Below are 16,808 nucleotides of genomic sequence, written 5' to 3' on the forward strand. Positions count from 1 at the left end.
TGCTCTTCATCCAACCCTTGTAGATATTGAAGCAAAGGTAGCCATCCATTGCAGCGTAGTGGATGTGGTCTATATCTAGGACATCCCGCTGCCATGCATGACGATGAAACGGGTAATGAGGTTTCTCCAGTTTACCGTACGAAGGATGAACCATGGCTCCTGCCAGGGTCAGCATTGAAGGCTGACGAGAGGACACCAGCCGATTCTTCTGGAGGTCGAAGGTGTTGCCTACAGCGAGGCCTATCCGATGCAGGACTTCCTTGTCGTTACCAAAGTCTACAGTAACGAATTTCACTGTTTTGTCCTTGAGGAAGTTCTTAAAATCCTGGCACTCAACATCGGCATGGCATATGTGGTAGACCAAGCAAACGTTATGTATGCAAACCTGGATCACGGCGGGCTTCTTCCTCTCTTCATCCTTTAGATCCTTCCCTCGTCCCAGGACTATGGTGTACTCAACATCTAGCCCAGCGACCCACTCATCATCTGAGTTTTCGAACATGCGGCTGAAGCAAGAAAGGCATCATTTCACCGTCATGGAAGAACGGGTGTAGATGATATTGAACTCATCGCCGGTGATGGTTCTAACCTTGTACTCACCGCTGATCGTGGAGATTTGGGACGCCATGGATTTGGGAGGAGGGTTAGGATTAGTGGAACTGCCGTAATGTGAATGGACGGAACAACTAGGAGCGAACCAATGTAGTATTGAAGGACATGCGGGGACGAGTAGGAGCGAACTGCCAGCGTGCGAACGGCAGGGTAGTGGCTTTCCATTCTCCCATGATACGGGCTTCCGAGAGCCCTTGGATCTGAGATCGAATGGTTGCACGGCATGATTCTAGACCTATGGGTGAATATCCTATCCTGGAGGGTTATTCTGGAAATTTTCAGCAACTTAGCATGCGACCGTTTGATCTCAGATCCAAGGGCTGCCAGGAGCCCGTATCATGGTCGCGCCTACCACGACCATCGCATCGCTCGCGCAGTCGCGCCCTTGGAGATTTAACATGGTGTGTTAGGCTATCTGATGTTGGCATGTCATACATAGTCATCACTTAGTCACTCATACTACAACAAGGTTGGCTATAAGTGTATTTTTTTACTCCTCTCTATCTCTTTCTTCATACTCAAGGAAGAAACGGTGCTAAGCACGTGTATTTATTGCATTTGCTAAGGAGTGACCTCTTCCAATGAAATGGTGTTGCTAAGTTTGCTTCATTTAATTAGCTATAGACTAAAAATTGTCTTTTCACCTAGGTACACGCGCTTAGCACCGTTTCTTCCTTGGGTCACCAAACTAGTCTCTCTCTTCTTGATTAACTTGCCACATCAGACTTTATGCCTATGTGGCAAGCATAAGCACCTGTAGGAGCAAGTAAAAGTAAGTACAATAGTGCGCTTTACATGGCTTTTTTGCATATGTGGAGGAAAGAGAGGCAAGGAAAAAGTGGCAAAGTGGGCTCTCATGCAAGAGCCAGCCTCTACTACATGGTGGAGCATTGGGAGAGGCACATGTATGGAGGTGGTCAGGAATCTGGGAGACTCACGCCGGTCATAGCGCCGCAGTTAAAATGATAATGGCAAGTAAAATCACGGGGCCCCACATGTCCAGCAGTAACTCGCTGTCAAATCACACAGCCCTACGTTTGCAGCAGCCTACTCCCTCATCTTCTCGCGTCTCTGTCGAACCGACTAGGCGGAACTGCCTCGCCGCCTACCGCGCAGGAAAAGCCCCGCCCTCGACTTTTAAATACAACTACATCCGCTTAAGAATCCAATGATATACTTTTTGTGACATAGTAACTCATATTTAGTTAGTCAAATGGATGACCTAGAACTACGTGCAGGCCCTATAAACCGAGACGCCTAAAAATAAAAAAACTGAGACGGAGAGGGTAGTTCAGCACGTATCTTTTTAGATCAATATAGTCGGGATTCACCAAGGAGCAAAACCAAGTGGTAGGTTGCTCCTGTCGTGTTGGCGTAGCAACTCAAGTAGGGTCAGCCCGCACACGAAATGGCGACACACTTAGCAGGACCCCTTTGGCCGACATGTGGCTCATCCACCGTCTTGTTCCACGTGCGATTGGAATTGGAGGCACCCCGGTCGTAGCGCCACAGTAGTAGAAAATGAGCGACGAGGGGTCAAATCACAAAGCCCCACCTTTCCCGCATTAAGCTGGATGGACGAAGCAACCATAATTTCACTCTAGGGCGCAAGAGCATAAAGAAAAGAGAAAACAATGATGCGTGCAACAGCTACCTAGGGCACCCTAGGGTAGGGGTCTCCACTACAGATCCTTTTTTTTGATAGCGCCTCCACTACAAATCGGCTTCTTCCTCGTCCTCTTGAAGAAAACTGATGATGAGTGCGGCGGTAGGGTTTGTAGGAGTACTACAGCGTGCGGGGCCACGTCGTAGTAAACGGGTTCGAGTCGACGCCTTAAATATGTGTGGGCCGCTTTGTTTTATGGGAACATACAAAGTTAGTGCAAAGTTGGGTCATCTATTTTGGAAAGGAGGGAGTAAATCATAAAGTAAAAAACAAATAATGGCAATTCATTTAGAAAAAAATAATCAATTATGATACAGAAGATTCTAGAACAAAGGAGAAGTGCTTGTGTTTTGAGGTTTGTGCATTATGCTTAAGTTCAACCATGGAGTCTTCTAAATTGTACATGTGGCAGATCTGGTGGAATGTTGATGATATACAACGGCCAGTAGTGCTCGGATTTTCCTATATCTGCACTATCGGGTTAGCTTCATCCAGCGACCATCTTTCAAAGTTATTGGCACACTATATAGTTCTTGTGCCATAGTTGCATGTTTTGAAAAAAAAAGCTACTAGTGGGTTGTACTATCTATTTAGGAATAGAAGATGTATACATGGAAGTTGTAGGGAAAGAGATGACATGGAGCATCTCAATTCCTATGAGTAGGGATTGGAAAAGAGATGTCATTTGGTTCACATCATAGGAACTTTTCTATTGAATATAGAGATGACATGTTTCTCAATTCCTATGAGGAGGGATTAGAAAAGATATGTAATTTGGTTCATATCATAGGAACTTTTCTATTGAATATACACTAATGTTTATTTTCCTTTGAAATTAAGGGAGTATAGGAATCCATTCATATGAACCAAGTGGCTCTAAAGCTATAGAAATGATATCATGTTTATTTCCTTTGAAATGTGGAGTATACGAATCTATTCCTATGAACCAATTGGCTCTAAAGGAAAAAATCCTATAAAAATCATATCATATAGAGTTCCTATGATATTCCTTGACACTAAAGGATGCTTGAAATTGTTGCGGGTGATACGATGGTCTTTCTTTGTAGACTCCTCACCCAACTTTATAGTTACCTCTCGAAGATGAATGAAATAATATATACATGGTATTCTACATGTGCAATTTGGTACACGAAAACTCGGTAAAAGTTTGCGAGGTTCGAATTTTCAATAAAGCTATATGCACTGCATTTCGGAACGGAGGGAGCATACGGCAGTTGCTAACACTCACGTGGAAAATTTGTGTGTAGGAGGAGTGGTTGTTCTGTTAAATGACATGGCAAAACTGACACTGTCGGATGCCGATCTAACGGCCCTTACGACGTTCGTCAGGAAAAGGCTTGTGGCGAACGTTTGTCGGATAATGATTTACGGACACATGCATTGCATTGATACGTGCCCCCCTCTCTCTCACGCACACGCACCCTCACGAGTCACGACTCTCCTGAGTCCTCTCACAGACTCGCACGTCGCACCCACCGTCTATCTGCAGGTAGGCGTCACGCACATATGTGCTCTTCACACCCTACCCTCAGAACTTCTAAAAAACAAAAGACAGCGCGCACATTTTATTTTAGCTCACACGTCACACACTTGTACTATTACTCTTGCGGTGAACGTTCTTTGGGCATAGTATATTGTACCCTCACGAAGAGAAGTGGTGCACGCACGCACTAGTTCTCTCACACCCACTCGCGGGTACACGTAGGAGCGCATTTTTTTGAAGCTAGTACAACAAAATCACTCCACTATATATAAAAGTAGGAGCCTTAGTGCTTGCTTTACTAGGGTTCCTCTCGTTCACTCTCTCACGCTCTCCAAATCTAAGCAACACATAGGTGGCCACACTCTCTCTCAGCTCACGGCTAGTCACAAATCCGGTCGGACAACCTCGACCGGGGCAGGGGTGTAGGTGCATCATTCACGCTATCGTCGACGGCGAGGAAGGAGACCAACGGCTGCCCGCGCATCCCGATCGGCGTCCGTGCCATTCTCTCTGAGAGAGCGCCGGCTCGGGAGGGCCTCCGACCCCTTCTTCCTCCCTGCGGTATTGTGGCCAAGATGCGGCCTCCCGACACCGTCTTTGCGACATGCTGACGACCCTCAGGTATATATTCCTTCGTAACCTGCCTTGCTCTACTGCCCCAGCTCCCTTCGTGTGGATCCTTTTCTACTTTCCGTCCGCTGTTCCAAAGCCACCTAGACTTCTACTAAGGCACGTGCTTTGCACGTATGTTCTGTATGATAGATACTCATATACCGTCTTTTTAGAGAGAGAAATGGGTACTCGTATCTTGAGTAGATATCATAGTGTGTTTGTTTGCATGATCTAAGGACTATTCCGAAATAAGAAGCAAATCACTTGCACAAATCAAACTGAGTTCCAAGTAAGAATTTGATTACAAGATAAAAGTTGTAGTTTTATTATATGATGTTTCCTGGGTTCCATTGATGTATAGTTCTAGAGTTGTTTGACGGTTTACATGCATGTTTATGGACTATTTTGTGCAACTAAATAAGTCATTTCGGTCTGACAGACACTCATGTCCTGCATTAGCTTGAGGTATAGCTTATGTATGACTGAAATAAAATATTACACTTTTTCTGCGAATAATAAAAATATTACATTTCTCGATGAAGCAGAATAAAACTTTAGCTAGCATCAGCCATGCAATGTTATGTTATGTGAATAGTGTAAACTTTGCAGTATAGCGGCATCTAAAAAATCCATTTTTACAGTAATCTAAAAAATAAGTTAGTAGTAGAGTGTTTATTTCCCAGGTGACAACGTGGAACCAAAATGTGCTAGCTATTTGCCAACTTATCGTACTTGCATGTGAGGAGGTGGCAGCAGTTTCTAGACATTTCTCAACTTCAGTAGGTGCAATCCAGATTCAACGCGGACTTCTTTATTTGTTTACTTGGAGAGCAGAGTCGGCCATGTGCACAAGGAGCGGGAGCGAATCCGGCAGCTCTTAGCCATCAGATCATGTCATCCTTTGTTTGATGGACGGCAGTGATATGCATGAGAGGGGAAATGAATGGTGGATTTTGAGCCAATGCTTGTTTGGGCGGGAGAACCGAAGATGGAGTGGTAAATCCAATTTCAAAACTGCCGCATTATAGTAGTAGTAGATTAGAAGTAAAGCTATTTCATACAGTCGACTCAAAGCGTTGGTTCAAACAGGGAAGAAAGTGGGAAAGCTATAGCATGAATCTAGGACTTGGTTCTAAGAGGAAACGGTGGAAAGTAGTAATATCTATCACTGTTTAAATAACCATATATCTTATTTGCGCAAACAGGGATGTCTGTCTCCATATCGTTTCGGGATGTCTGTCTCCGTATCGTTTCTATCCGCGCAATCAAAAGCACACACTCAGTTTTAGTACAACTTTGCAAAATGAGATGGCTATCCCTCGTTGCCGTCGTCTAACCTCCCGTCTTCAAGGTATCCCTAGATTGGTAGTAACTAAGGTAGAATGACCAACGCAATCTAAAATAAGCTGATTCGTACGTTTTACTTCCTGATTGCAGTGCAGGGACGAGCGAAAACAACAGCATCTAGTCCGGAATGCACTTTCTACCAGTTCATCCATGGACCAAGGACTAGCTGGCACGGTTGCACGGCGGTTTTTTGGACAGGTGCGCGGACAAGAGGCATTGTGGTCTGCTTATTTCTGCAAATAGCGGTGCTTAAATTTAGTGGAATGCACAAGCATTTCAGCTAGTCAGTACACTGCATGGTTCAGTTCAGCATTCCAGCTGATACCACAATTATAATTGGTTATTCCGGAATGAGAGAACCTAACCCTGAATGGTGGCAACAAGAAAAAACAAGAGTGAACTCCAGGAAATTTAAGCCTGCCGGGAGGCCCTTTGCTCAGAGAGAAGCCTTGATTGTTTTTTCCTGATTTGTAAACCTTCTCACAACTTTGTCTTTTGCTGTGAACTAGTATGTGTTTGTTATGTTCTATGAATCATTGAGATGTATAAAATTTCTTAACTTATGCTTTTCAAGTTTTTTATGAAGACAAGTTTAATGTGAGTGTTCCACATGAGCGTTGGACTAGCGTGTGAACGTTTGGAATTTATTACATTGTGGCCTCAATTAACTGCATGAACCACTGTAACAAGATACATAGTTGCTTATATGTCAGACAGCAGATTGTTGATTGTTAGTTGGTCGATAGCCTAGTGTTGAAGCGAGCTGAGCCAATGTGTCGTGTTTTGCACAACTTCTTACAAGTGAGGTAGCACCAACAGTTTTTACAAGTACTTATGTATACGTTGGTACACGGTTCTCGAACGAGTGCTCTATTTCATCAAAACACACACTGCTTGTATGATAAACCATGACAACTTATGTCTTACCATGCCATATTCATGAAAAAACTAGTGAGGACGCATCTGTTTCGGCAACAATTACGATGGTTCTCACATGATTCACGGGCACAAAAAAGTAGCAGCAGTTCCCATAGACAGATTCAAACAGAGTACTAGCCCCAGAGGGTCGATAACAGGCAAGGTTCGGATAATTAGACACAATCCAAACTACTATTAAACACTAGCTGGGGCAACTATTTCATGCCTTGTTCTAATTTGGGTTGGACACAAGACGGACCTTGCCATGAACATCATCGAGGACATCCCGCAGCAGCTCAATCCTGTGAACCTTCATGAAGACAACCTTGTGGCCTTGCCACTGATAAACTTGTTTGTGGAGGCATGCACATCATCTTCCTGTGTAAGCTTGACAAGAACAGTATTCCTCACAAACGAAGGAGTAGCTTTGAACTTCTTGTGCTTCAGTACACCCTGGACAACACGCCTGACAACAGTGAGGCTGGAATACAACTCTTCATTGGTATAACCGCAAATGGCTTCCAGGATCCAACAGCCTAAGAACTCTGTTTTCCCAGTGCGTATATTCAGGTCGTCCGCCTCATAGCGAGTGAGATGTACAACCACACAATCCTTGTCTGCATCAGGGCTCTAACTGAAACAGAAACAAATTTTGAATTACTTTTCAGTATAAGAAACACAAGTTATGTAAACCACTACGTATACCATGGCATCGAAGCTAATAAAATTTTGCATTATTAATCACCACATACTTCCTTTTCTAAAAAAATCACCACATAATTAGATGAAAAACCACAATCGAGATCGGCAAAGAAGGAAATCACCTTGGGCAGCTCAGCAGGGGGGGGGGACACATCCTCGAAGGGGGAAAACTGCTCCTGCAGTGCCATGGGGGTTGTAACCTCAAACGGGGCATTGACCATCTTAGTATCTAGGGTTGCCTCGGTGGTTGCCTCCATCTTCTTGGAGCTCTCTGTCTCGTGGGGATCAGCCTCCCGTGTCTGCTCCAATATCGGCAGATCTTTGCCTGGTTCTCCTTGGTCCATCATGAAACTGACGAATACTAGGAGTCCACTGAAAGGAAAACACAATCGCAATGACAATGAAACAAAAAAGAGAGTGAGGATCGGTTACTGCTTTGCAAAAGTTCTTTTTTTTCCTCTGAACGAAAATATATCAACATCACAGATCCGCTTACCTTCCCTTCGTTCGGAGAGAAGAACAGTGGCAAATGCAAGTGTTGCCTTTCTTGAAGACGGTGAGGGAGAAGGGGATTCAGCGAAGAGTGAAATGATGGTTGCTTCGTCTGTCAAACTTAGACTGCGGGGAGGTGGGGTTTTGTGATACGACGGCTCGTTACTGCCATGCTACGACCGGGGTGATTCTCCGCGTGCATACTGCCTTCTAATTTGGTGGATGGCATTTGGGCCCGCACGCTGCATGGTCCTCATGTCGGTGAACAAAAGTATAATGACATTCAGTAGAGGGAGACGTTTCAATGACCTAGGAGGAGCCAGAAGCGGTAGAGTGTCTCCACTGTACTAGTAGTAATTGTTTTTCTGGGTAGCTGTAGAGTGTCTCCACTGTACTAGTAGTAATTGTTTCTCGGGTCCCAAGACAAAACAGCCCATCCACACTAGTAAATAGTAAATTAATTCAAAAACCTGGGTGCTCTTCTTCCTCCTCGCTCCCACCCACCTCACGTCAGCTCGCTCCACTCGTACCCCCAAATTCCTCACCTCACTCCTACAGAAAACCCCAGCTCCCCTTCTTCCTCACTCCTACAGAAAACCTCCAGCTCCCCTTCTTCTTTGCTCGCACTACAACTAGGCTCGTCATTCGTTACTCTGTTCAAATACGTGAGCGCGACGCGACGCCCTCAAGGAAAATGGAGTCAGCTGACCCCAGCGCCAAGAAGATGAGGCTCCCGCCAGCGGCGACGCCTGTTGTAGATCCCGCACCCGGCAGCGTGGGGAGAAGCGGCGACCCCGCCCCCACCAGATCCCAGGAACCCGTAGAATCTCGGGTGGACTGCATCAGCGATCTCCCGGACGCCATCCTTGGGGAGATCATATCGCTTCTCCCCACCAAGGATTGCTACCGCACCCAAGTCCTCTCAATTCGGTGGCGCCCTCTATGGCGCACCGTTCCCCTTAATCTCGACTGTCGTAGCTATCTCTCTTCAATGATTTTGAAATCCCCAGAGCCATCATCTCCTCCCACCAGGGCTCCGTTCAAAGCCTCTGCATCCCGTCATGCTACCTGAGAAAGCATACCATGCCCTGCATGGTGGACGCCTGGCTGGAATCTCCTGAATTCACAGAACTACAGCTTCTTGAGTTCTACTATTCCCCTGGAAATCACATACCACATACCGAATGCCATGAACTTGTGCCCTCAGCACCAATGTCCATCTCGGGGTTTTCGTCCTCTCTCCACACCGCCATCTTTGCACAGTGCTACCTACCAGACAATCTGGTACTAAACCTTTGACTCCCATTTCTCAAGAAACTTTCACTTGTGCGGATTCGTATATCGGAGGCCTCATTGCACAGCATCATCCACTCCAATTTCCCTGCGCTGGAGTGCTTGGTGCTTGTTTTCACAGTTAGAATCGGTTGTCTCCAAATAAAGTCGCCTAACCTTGTAAGAATTGGAATTTCTTTTGACGGAAATCAGCTCATCATCCAAGATGCCCCTTCACTTCAAAGGTTGATTCTTGATTCTAGTTATTAACCGTTGCAAATAACCGTCCTCTCTGTGCCTAAACTGGAGACCTTGGGTGTAATACATGATCTATGTGCTCATTTCAATATGGTGTTTGGCTCCACAGTTCTTCAGGTACTTTATATTATCATCTACACTTGTAAACATAACCTTCATTTTAAATTTCCGCGCACAATTTATATATCATCTTGGAGTACACATTTTGTACTAATATTATGTTCTATGCTCAATGAAGAGTTTCTCCATGGATGGCCTATCAATGGTGCTGGATTCTGTCAAGATCTTATATATCCAAATTAATAGTTTTGAGCTGAACAAGATTATTGGCTTGCTGCAATGCTTTCCATATCTGGAGAAGTGGTATATAAAGGTGATAATTTCACGCACATTGGAAGCCCGCATAAAGTGTACTAGAATTAACCGTTCAGCTGTTGCTCTTTCGATACTCTTCTTTTAGACCTTAACTGTTTTCAATCTTCATGTCTATTTAGGCAACAGGACAAGGTAAGAAAGTTATAACCAATCGGTGGATTCGTAAGCATCGGGATTTTCTCACTTCTCATGAGATTCGATTGAAGACAATAACGCTAGAACGATATGTAGCCAACCGTGCAAACACAAGATTTGGCACATTCTTCCTGCTGAATGCGAGGTTACTATTATCCATCAGGCTTAAGTTTATCAGCAGCATGGTTTTGACGGATGGGTATGTCGAAGAGCAAAAAAAGGAGTTTCAGGTGGGCAAAAGAGCTTCTGAACGTGTCGGGCTTCTATTTACAACATAATGTGGTCATAATCCAGTAAATTTTACGACCCAGGATGTTCATTCTATGGACCTGACCGATCCATTTGACTGTGACTGCCGAAAACAGTGATGGAGAAAACAGTGCCGAAAACAGTGTTGCCCTTTTCAATATGGTTTTTTTGTAAACCTGATGAACAATTAACCCTCGTGCTTTTGTACAGTTTGTAAGCTGGAGTTAGATGTTCCTGCCCCTTTCAACTCGGTTGTGATTGTCATATTTTCTTTGAAACAAGGCAAATGGCTTGCCATTCGTTTAATTTAGAGTGAAATATTGTAACAAATCCAAACCAAGGGAAATAACATCACTCTCGCCGGCTGCTTGAGCTCACTGTGCATTACAGAAGCCAAGTGATTAGCCCCCACCAGCACCCACAAACTTATTTCGAACTAGCACATCAAATGGGCTGTAAATTTTCATAGGAAAGGCTGCATGACCGTGATAGATTTGGATTCTGACATTTGGGACCCGCGAGGAAATAGCCTATCCAAGGTGGTGTCAACTTACTAGCCAGTCAACAAACGATTCTGCCTACCAGCCGTTGGATTGACATCCAACATCTGTCGTGTATCTTCTATCTCTTGTCTTCTTCTTCCTCCAATTGCCCAAACCAAACCATCCCGTCGGCTCCGCCTGCTCCCGCCTCCCATGGCTGGCTGCGCCTCCGCCGCCCTACCATACATACCCTCCAACGTTGGCCAGTCCCTCCCTCTATTCCCCCACACGTCCTGTTATTCTCTGGCGACGTCAGCCCCAACACGCACCCGCGCCCGAACCAGTCAACCCTCGTACTCCCCTCCGCGTGTGACTAGACCGGCGCATCTTCAACGGCTCCTGTTCATTCCGTCCGAGGCCTCGCCCTCGTCCTCTGCCTTGCGTCCTTGGTTCGCTCGCCGTGCACGGTGCGCCGCCCTCTTGCGTTGTCAACGTCGTCAACAACCGAGAGGAACAAGGAGATGACTGTACGTGGAGAGGATGACAGTAGGGACCCACCAGCATCATGGAAGTATGCAAGCAAGTGCCTCTATAGTACAAGCCCAAAAATATGGTTCCTCCTAATGGTTGGACATCTGGGGCTCACGCCATTGTCAACGTAGTCAATAAACGAGAGAATTACACTACGAGCGGCTGACACCAGGGACCCAGCAAGTCGCGCAGTTTTTTTTTTGAGGAACAAGCAGTTGTTATTTATACTAGTTTTAGCGACGGATCAGGGTAACAACGGGGCTATGCGGGGGCTATGGCCCGTCTAGCCAGGGTTTTATTTATGTTTACCACATCATGAGCCTAGTTGTGTTTTTTCTTGCTGAAAATGGCTAGCCCAGTTCTATTTTTTTAAAAGAAATACCCAAATAAGGCCTACTTGCTTTATCGGCCCTGCTGGGCTGCAAATCTTTCAAGACGAGGAGAGTTTCATTTGGTTTGCCTAGAAATGGGTTGTACATTTTTAAAACACATCAAACCGGTAATTAGTTTCAATTTTTTTTATTACAAGATCTTAAATTCCATCTATTTTTATGCGTGGATAATTATTTGGATTTTATATTTATATAAATTATTTTTCAAAATAGTTTGAAAGTGAATCGATTTTTCTGGATTAAAAACAGTTGACCGCACCGAAATATGCAAAATTTCGTATACTTTTTAACCGTGGCCACAATATGGGGTGTGATGCTACCAAAAACAACATGGGCTCCAAAAAAATTCTTAAGAATTAGCAAATGGGTTGTACATTATTAGAAATAATGGCAGATGGGTTGTATGTTGTTTTCCACAAATTTGAGGCTGACTTGTGTGCCTACTACAGGTTGACGCGTATGCTTTCATAAAAAAAAGGTTGACGCACACGCAACGCCCTGTCAACTTAGTCAACACACGAGAGCAGTGACTGTTGGATGTCCATCCAACGGCTATCGTGCTTCTTCAATCTCTGCTCTTCATGCTCAAGCCGCTCAAACAGCGCTGGTGGGACTGCCTGCTCCCTCCTCCCGCGGCCGGCTATGCTGCCGCGCAGGCCTCATGGCCCCACCGTACTCCCATCGCTGGCCTAGCCATCCCTCTACTCACCCACACATGCTGTTATTCTCCGGGGACGGCGGACAAACCAGTAAACCCTCGTACTCCTCCGCGTGGGAAACAACTGCCGAGTATTGCCTGGCTTCGTGTTGTTCCCTTCCTAGGCCTCGCCGTCATCCACTGCCCTGGTGCTCCCAGCGCGGCCTGGTCAACATGGTCAATGAACGACATCCATCAGAAGTGGACTATACATGGAGAGGCTGACAGCTGGGTCCACGGCCGCACGCAAGGAAATGCCCCCTTATTACGCGCAAAATAAAGATTCCTCCACCTGACAGCTAGGACCCATAGGAAGGGCCTCTGTATTTCGCGAAAAAACATTCCCCCGCTGACAGGTCGGACCCACCAGCTATATCTTTGCACGCAAGGAAGTGCCTCCTTATTACGCCCAAAAAACTGAATACCCCCTGCTAGCTGGGATCCACCATATTGTTGGGCTGAATTGTGGGCCTACTAAGTTGACAGGGACGGAGAGCGTTGTCAACTTAGTCAATACTCCAGTGACCGTATGATGTCCATCCAACGGCCATAGTGCTTCTTCAACCTCTGGTCTTCTTGCTCCAACCGCCCAAAGCGGCGCCGGTCGTGCAGCCTGCTCCTGCCTCCCATGGCCGGTTGTGCTACCGCGGAGGCCTCACTGCCCCCATACTACTCCCACCACTGGCCAGGCCATCCCTCCACTCACCCACACCCCCTGTTATTCTGCGGCGACAGCAGCCTCACACCGCAGCCGAATTAGTGAATGCTCGTACTCCTCTCCGCATGGGCATCCACTGCCGCATCTTGCACGGCTCCGCGTCGTCCCCTTCCTAGGCCTCGCTGTCGTCCACCGCTGTGGTGCTCTCAGCGCGGCGTGGTCAATGTGGTCAACGACCGACTTCCATCGAAAGAGTACTGTACGTGGAGAGGCTGACAGCTGGGTCCATGGCAGCCGCAAGGAAGTGCCTCCTTATTATGTGGAAAATAATTATTCATCCACCTGACAGCGGGGACCCACCGGACGGGCCACCAGTATTTTGCGAAAAAAATCATTTCCCCTTGACTGCTGGGACCCACCGGATGGGCCACCATATTTCGCAAAAAAAATGTTCCCCCCGCTGTCAGCTCGGACCCACCGGAAGTGCCTCCTTATTACGCACAAAAAAATGAATACTCCCCCGGCTAGCTGGGACCCACCTTGCTGGGAGGCTGACTTGTGGGCCTACTAAGTTGACGGGGATGAAGGGCTTTGGCAACTTAGTCAATATGAACGATTCTAGCTCTAGTGACCGTACGATGTCCATCCAACGGCCATAGTGCTTCGTCAACCTCTGGTCTTTTTGCTCCAGCCGCCCAAAGCAGCGCCGATCGTGCCGCATGCTCCTGCCTCCCGTGTCCCGTTGTGCTGCCGCAGAGGCCTCACCACCCCCTACTATTCCCACTGCTGGCCAGGCCCTGCGGCGACGGCAGCCTCACACCACAGTCGAACCAGTGAACCCTCGTAGTCCTCTCCGGCTTCCTCTGCAGTGTCATCCCCTTCCTAGGCCTCGCCGTTGTCCATCGCCGTGGTGCTCTCCGCGTGGCGTGGTCAACGTGGTCAAGGAACGACTTCCATCGTAAGAGTACTATACGTGGAGAGGCTGACAGCTGGGTCCACGGCCACAACCCAGTTTTTTGTGATTTGCCAAGTAAGTCGCTTTGTCAGGCATGTTGGGATGCAAATCTTTCAAGACAAGGACAGCTTTCATTCGGCTGGCCGAGAAAATGGCCCATCAGTAATGAGAAATGGGTTGTACATTTTTAAAACACATCAAACCGGCAACTAGTTTCAAATATCTTTTTTTCATTTCAAGATTTTCAATTACATTAATTTTTATGCGTGGAGAATTTGTTGGATTTTATATTGATATACACTTATTATTAAAATCAGTTTGAATGTGAGTCAAAATTTCAGGATTAAAAACAGTTCGGACCGCACCGAAATATGCAAAATTTCGTATAATTTTTTAACCGTTGCCACAATATGGGCTGTAATGCTAACAAAAAGAATATGGGCTCCAAAAAAACCTTAAGAATTAGCAAATGGGCTGTAAATTATTAGAAATAACGGCAGATGGCTTGTATGCTGTTTTCCATAGATTTGAGGCTTTCCTAAAAAAAGGTTGACGCACAAGCACTGACTGTTGGATGTCCATCCAACGGCCGTCGTCCTTCTTCAATCTCTGCTCTTCCTGCTCCAGCCGCTCAAACAAGCGCCGGCAGGACTGCCTTCTCCCTCCTCTTCACGGCCGGTTGTGCTGGCCGCGCGGGCCTCACCGCCCGACCGTACTCCCATCGCTGGCCTAGCCATCCCTCTACTCACCCACACCTGCTGTTATTCTCTGGCGACGGCAAACAAACCAGTAAACCCTCGTACAGTCATACTCCCCTCCGCGTGGGAAACAACTGTCGAGTCTTCCCTGCCTCTGTGTCGTCCCCTTCCTAGGCCTCACCGTCGTCCACCGCCCTGGTGCTCTCGGCGCAGCCTGGTCAACGTGGTCAACGACCGACATGCATCTGAAGTAGACTTTACGTGGAGAGGCCGACAGCTGGGTCCATGGCCGCACGTAAGGAAATGCCTCCTTATTACGCGCAAAATAGTGATTCCTCCACCTGACATCAGGGACCCATCAAAAGGGCCTCTGTATTTCCCGAAAAAAATGTTATCGCCGCTGACAGCTCGGACCCACCAACTATATCTTCGCACGCAAGGAAGTGCCTCCTTATTACGCACAAGAAAAATGAATACTCCCCCTGTCAACTGTGACCCAGTATAGTGGCAGGCTGACTTGTGGGCCTACTAAGTTGACGGGGTTGGAGGACTTTGTCAACTTAGTCAATATGCACGATTCTAGCTCCAGTGACTGTACGATGTCCATCCAACGGCCGTAGTGCTTCTTCAACCTCTGGTCTTCTTGCTCCAGCCACCCAAACCAGCACCGGTCGTGCCTCGTGCTCCTGCCTCCCGTGGCCGGCTGCGATGCGGCGGAAGCCTCACCGCCCCCTACTACTCCCACCGCTAGCCAGGCCATCCCTCTACTCACCCACACCCCCTGTTATTCTGCGGCGACGGCAGCCTCACACCGCAGCGAACCAGTGAACCCTCGTACTCCTCTACGCGTGGGCATCCACTGCCGCGTCTTCCCCGGCTCCATGTCGTCCCCTTCCTAGGCCTCGCCGTCGTCCACCGCCCTAGTGCTCTCGGCACGGCATGGTCAACATGGTCAAGGAACGGATTCCATCGGACGTGGACTATACGTGGAGAGGCTGACAGCTGGGTCCACGGTCACAGCAAGGAAGTGCCTCCTTATTACGTGCAAAATAATTATTCCTCCACCTAACAGCGGGACCCACCGGACGGGCCACTGTATTTCACGAAAAAACGTTTCCCCCAGACTGTTGGGACCCACCAGCTACATCTTCGCACGCAAGGAAGTGCGTCTGGGCAAAAAAAACGATTCGCCCCCTGACTGCTGGGACCGACCAGCTACATCTTCGCAGGCAAGGAAGTGCCTGACAGTCGGGACCCACCTGGTCGAAGCATACATAGCGTTGTCATTCTGGTCGCGAACGTGTACGTACATACTGTTCGATGTAGAGGCACGCATGTGTCGTAGTAGAGGCGCACACGTAGCATTTACACGTACGTATAGCGGCCAGAGTGCAAGAAAGAAAATACGGCCACGTATGTGTACATACGGGCGGGGTCTCGAACGCCTACTCGCGCATATGTACGGCCAGGGCTCGTGTACATGGCTGGGTCGGAACAAAGAAACAGCGTCGTCGTCGTGTTCATGGGGAGGCAACGGAATGCGCCGTGTTCATGGGGAGGCAACGGAATGCGTCGTGTTCATGGGGAGGCAACGGAATGCATCGTGTTCATCGGGAGGGCTTGGACGGAACAGGCGATGGAAACGAGGCCTGACGTACCGCAGAACGGAGGAAACGGCCTTGTGTTCGACCGGCCATGTTCGAAACAGGATCCTGTTCATCGGGAGAGGTCTGGTGTACCGCAAAACGGAGGAAACGTACCTCCTACGGTCGAAATGGGGGTCCTGTTGATCGGGAGGGGGGTGGCGTACCGCAAAACGGACGAAACGGACTTGTGTTGGAGTGCTACGGTCGAAATGGGGGTCCTGTTCATTGGGAGGGGTGTGGCATACCGCAAAACGGGACTCCACGGGATACTGTTCATCTCCACCGTCGACCCCGTCCAGCCTCCACGAGCTACTGTTCATCCACCGTCGACCTCCTCCAGCCTCCACCTGCGACTGTTCATCCACGGGCTCCTGTTCATCCAGCCTCCACCGCGCGCTACTCCACCAGCTACTGTTTAACCAGCCCTCTCCACGGGCTTTTGTTCAACCACCCCTCCATGGCTACTGTTCATCCTGCCCTCCACCGTCTACTGTTCATCCTGCCCTCCACGGGGTGGTCCTGTTCATCCAGCCCTCCACGGGGTCCTGTTCATCCAGCCCCAACCGGCTCGATCGATCGGGGTCTTGTTCATCCAGAGGCAACACCA

The sequence above is a fragment of the Triticum aestivum genome, chromosome 6A (genome assembly GCF_018294505.1).
Source record: "Triticum aestivum cultivar Chinese Spring chromosome 6A, IWGSC CS RefSeq v2.1, whole genome shotgun sequence".
Classification (NCBI taxonomy): domain Eukaryota; kingdom Viridiplantae; phylum Streptophyta; class Magnoliopsida; order Poales; family Poaceae; genus Triticum; species Triticum aestivum.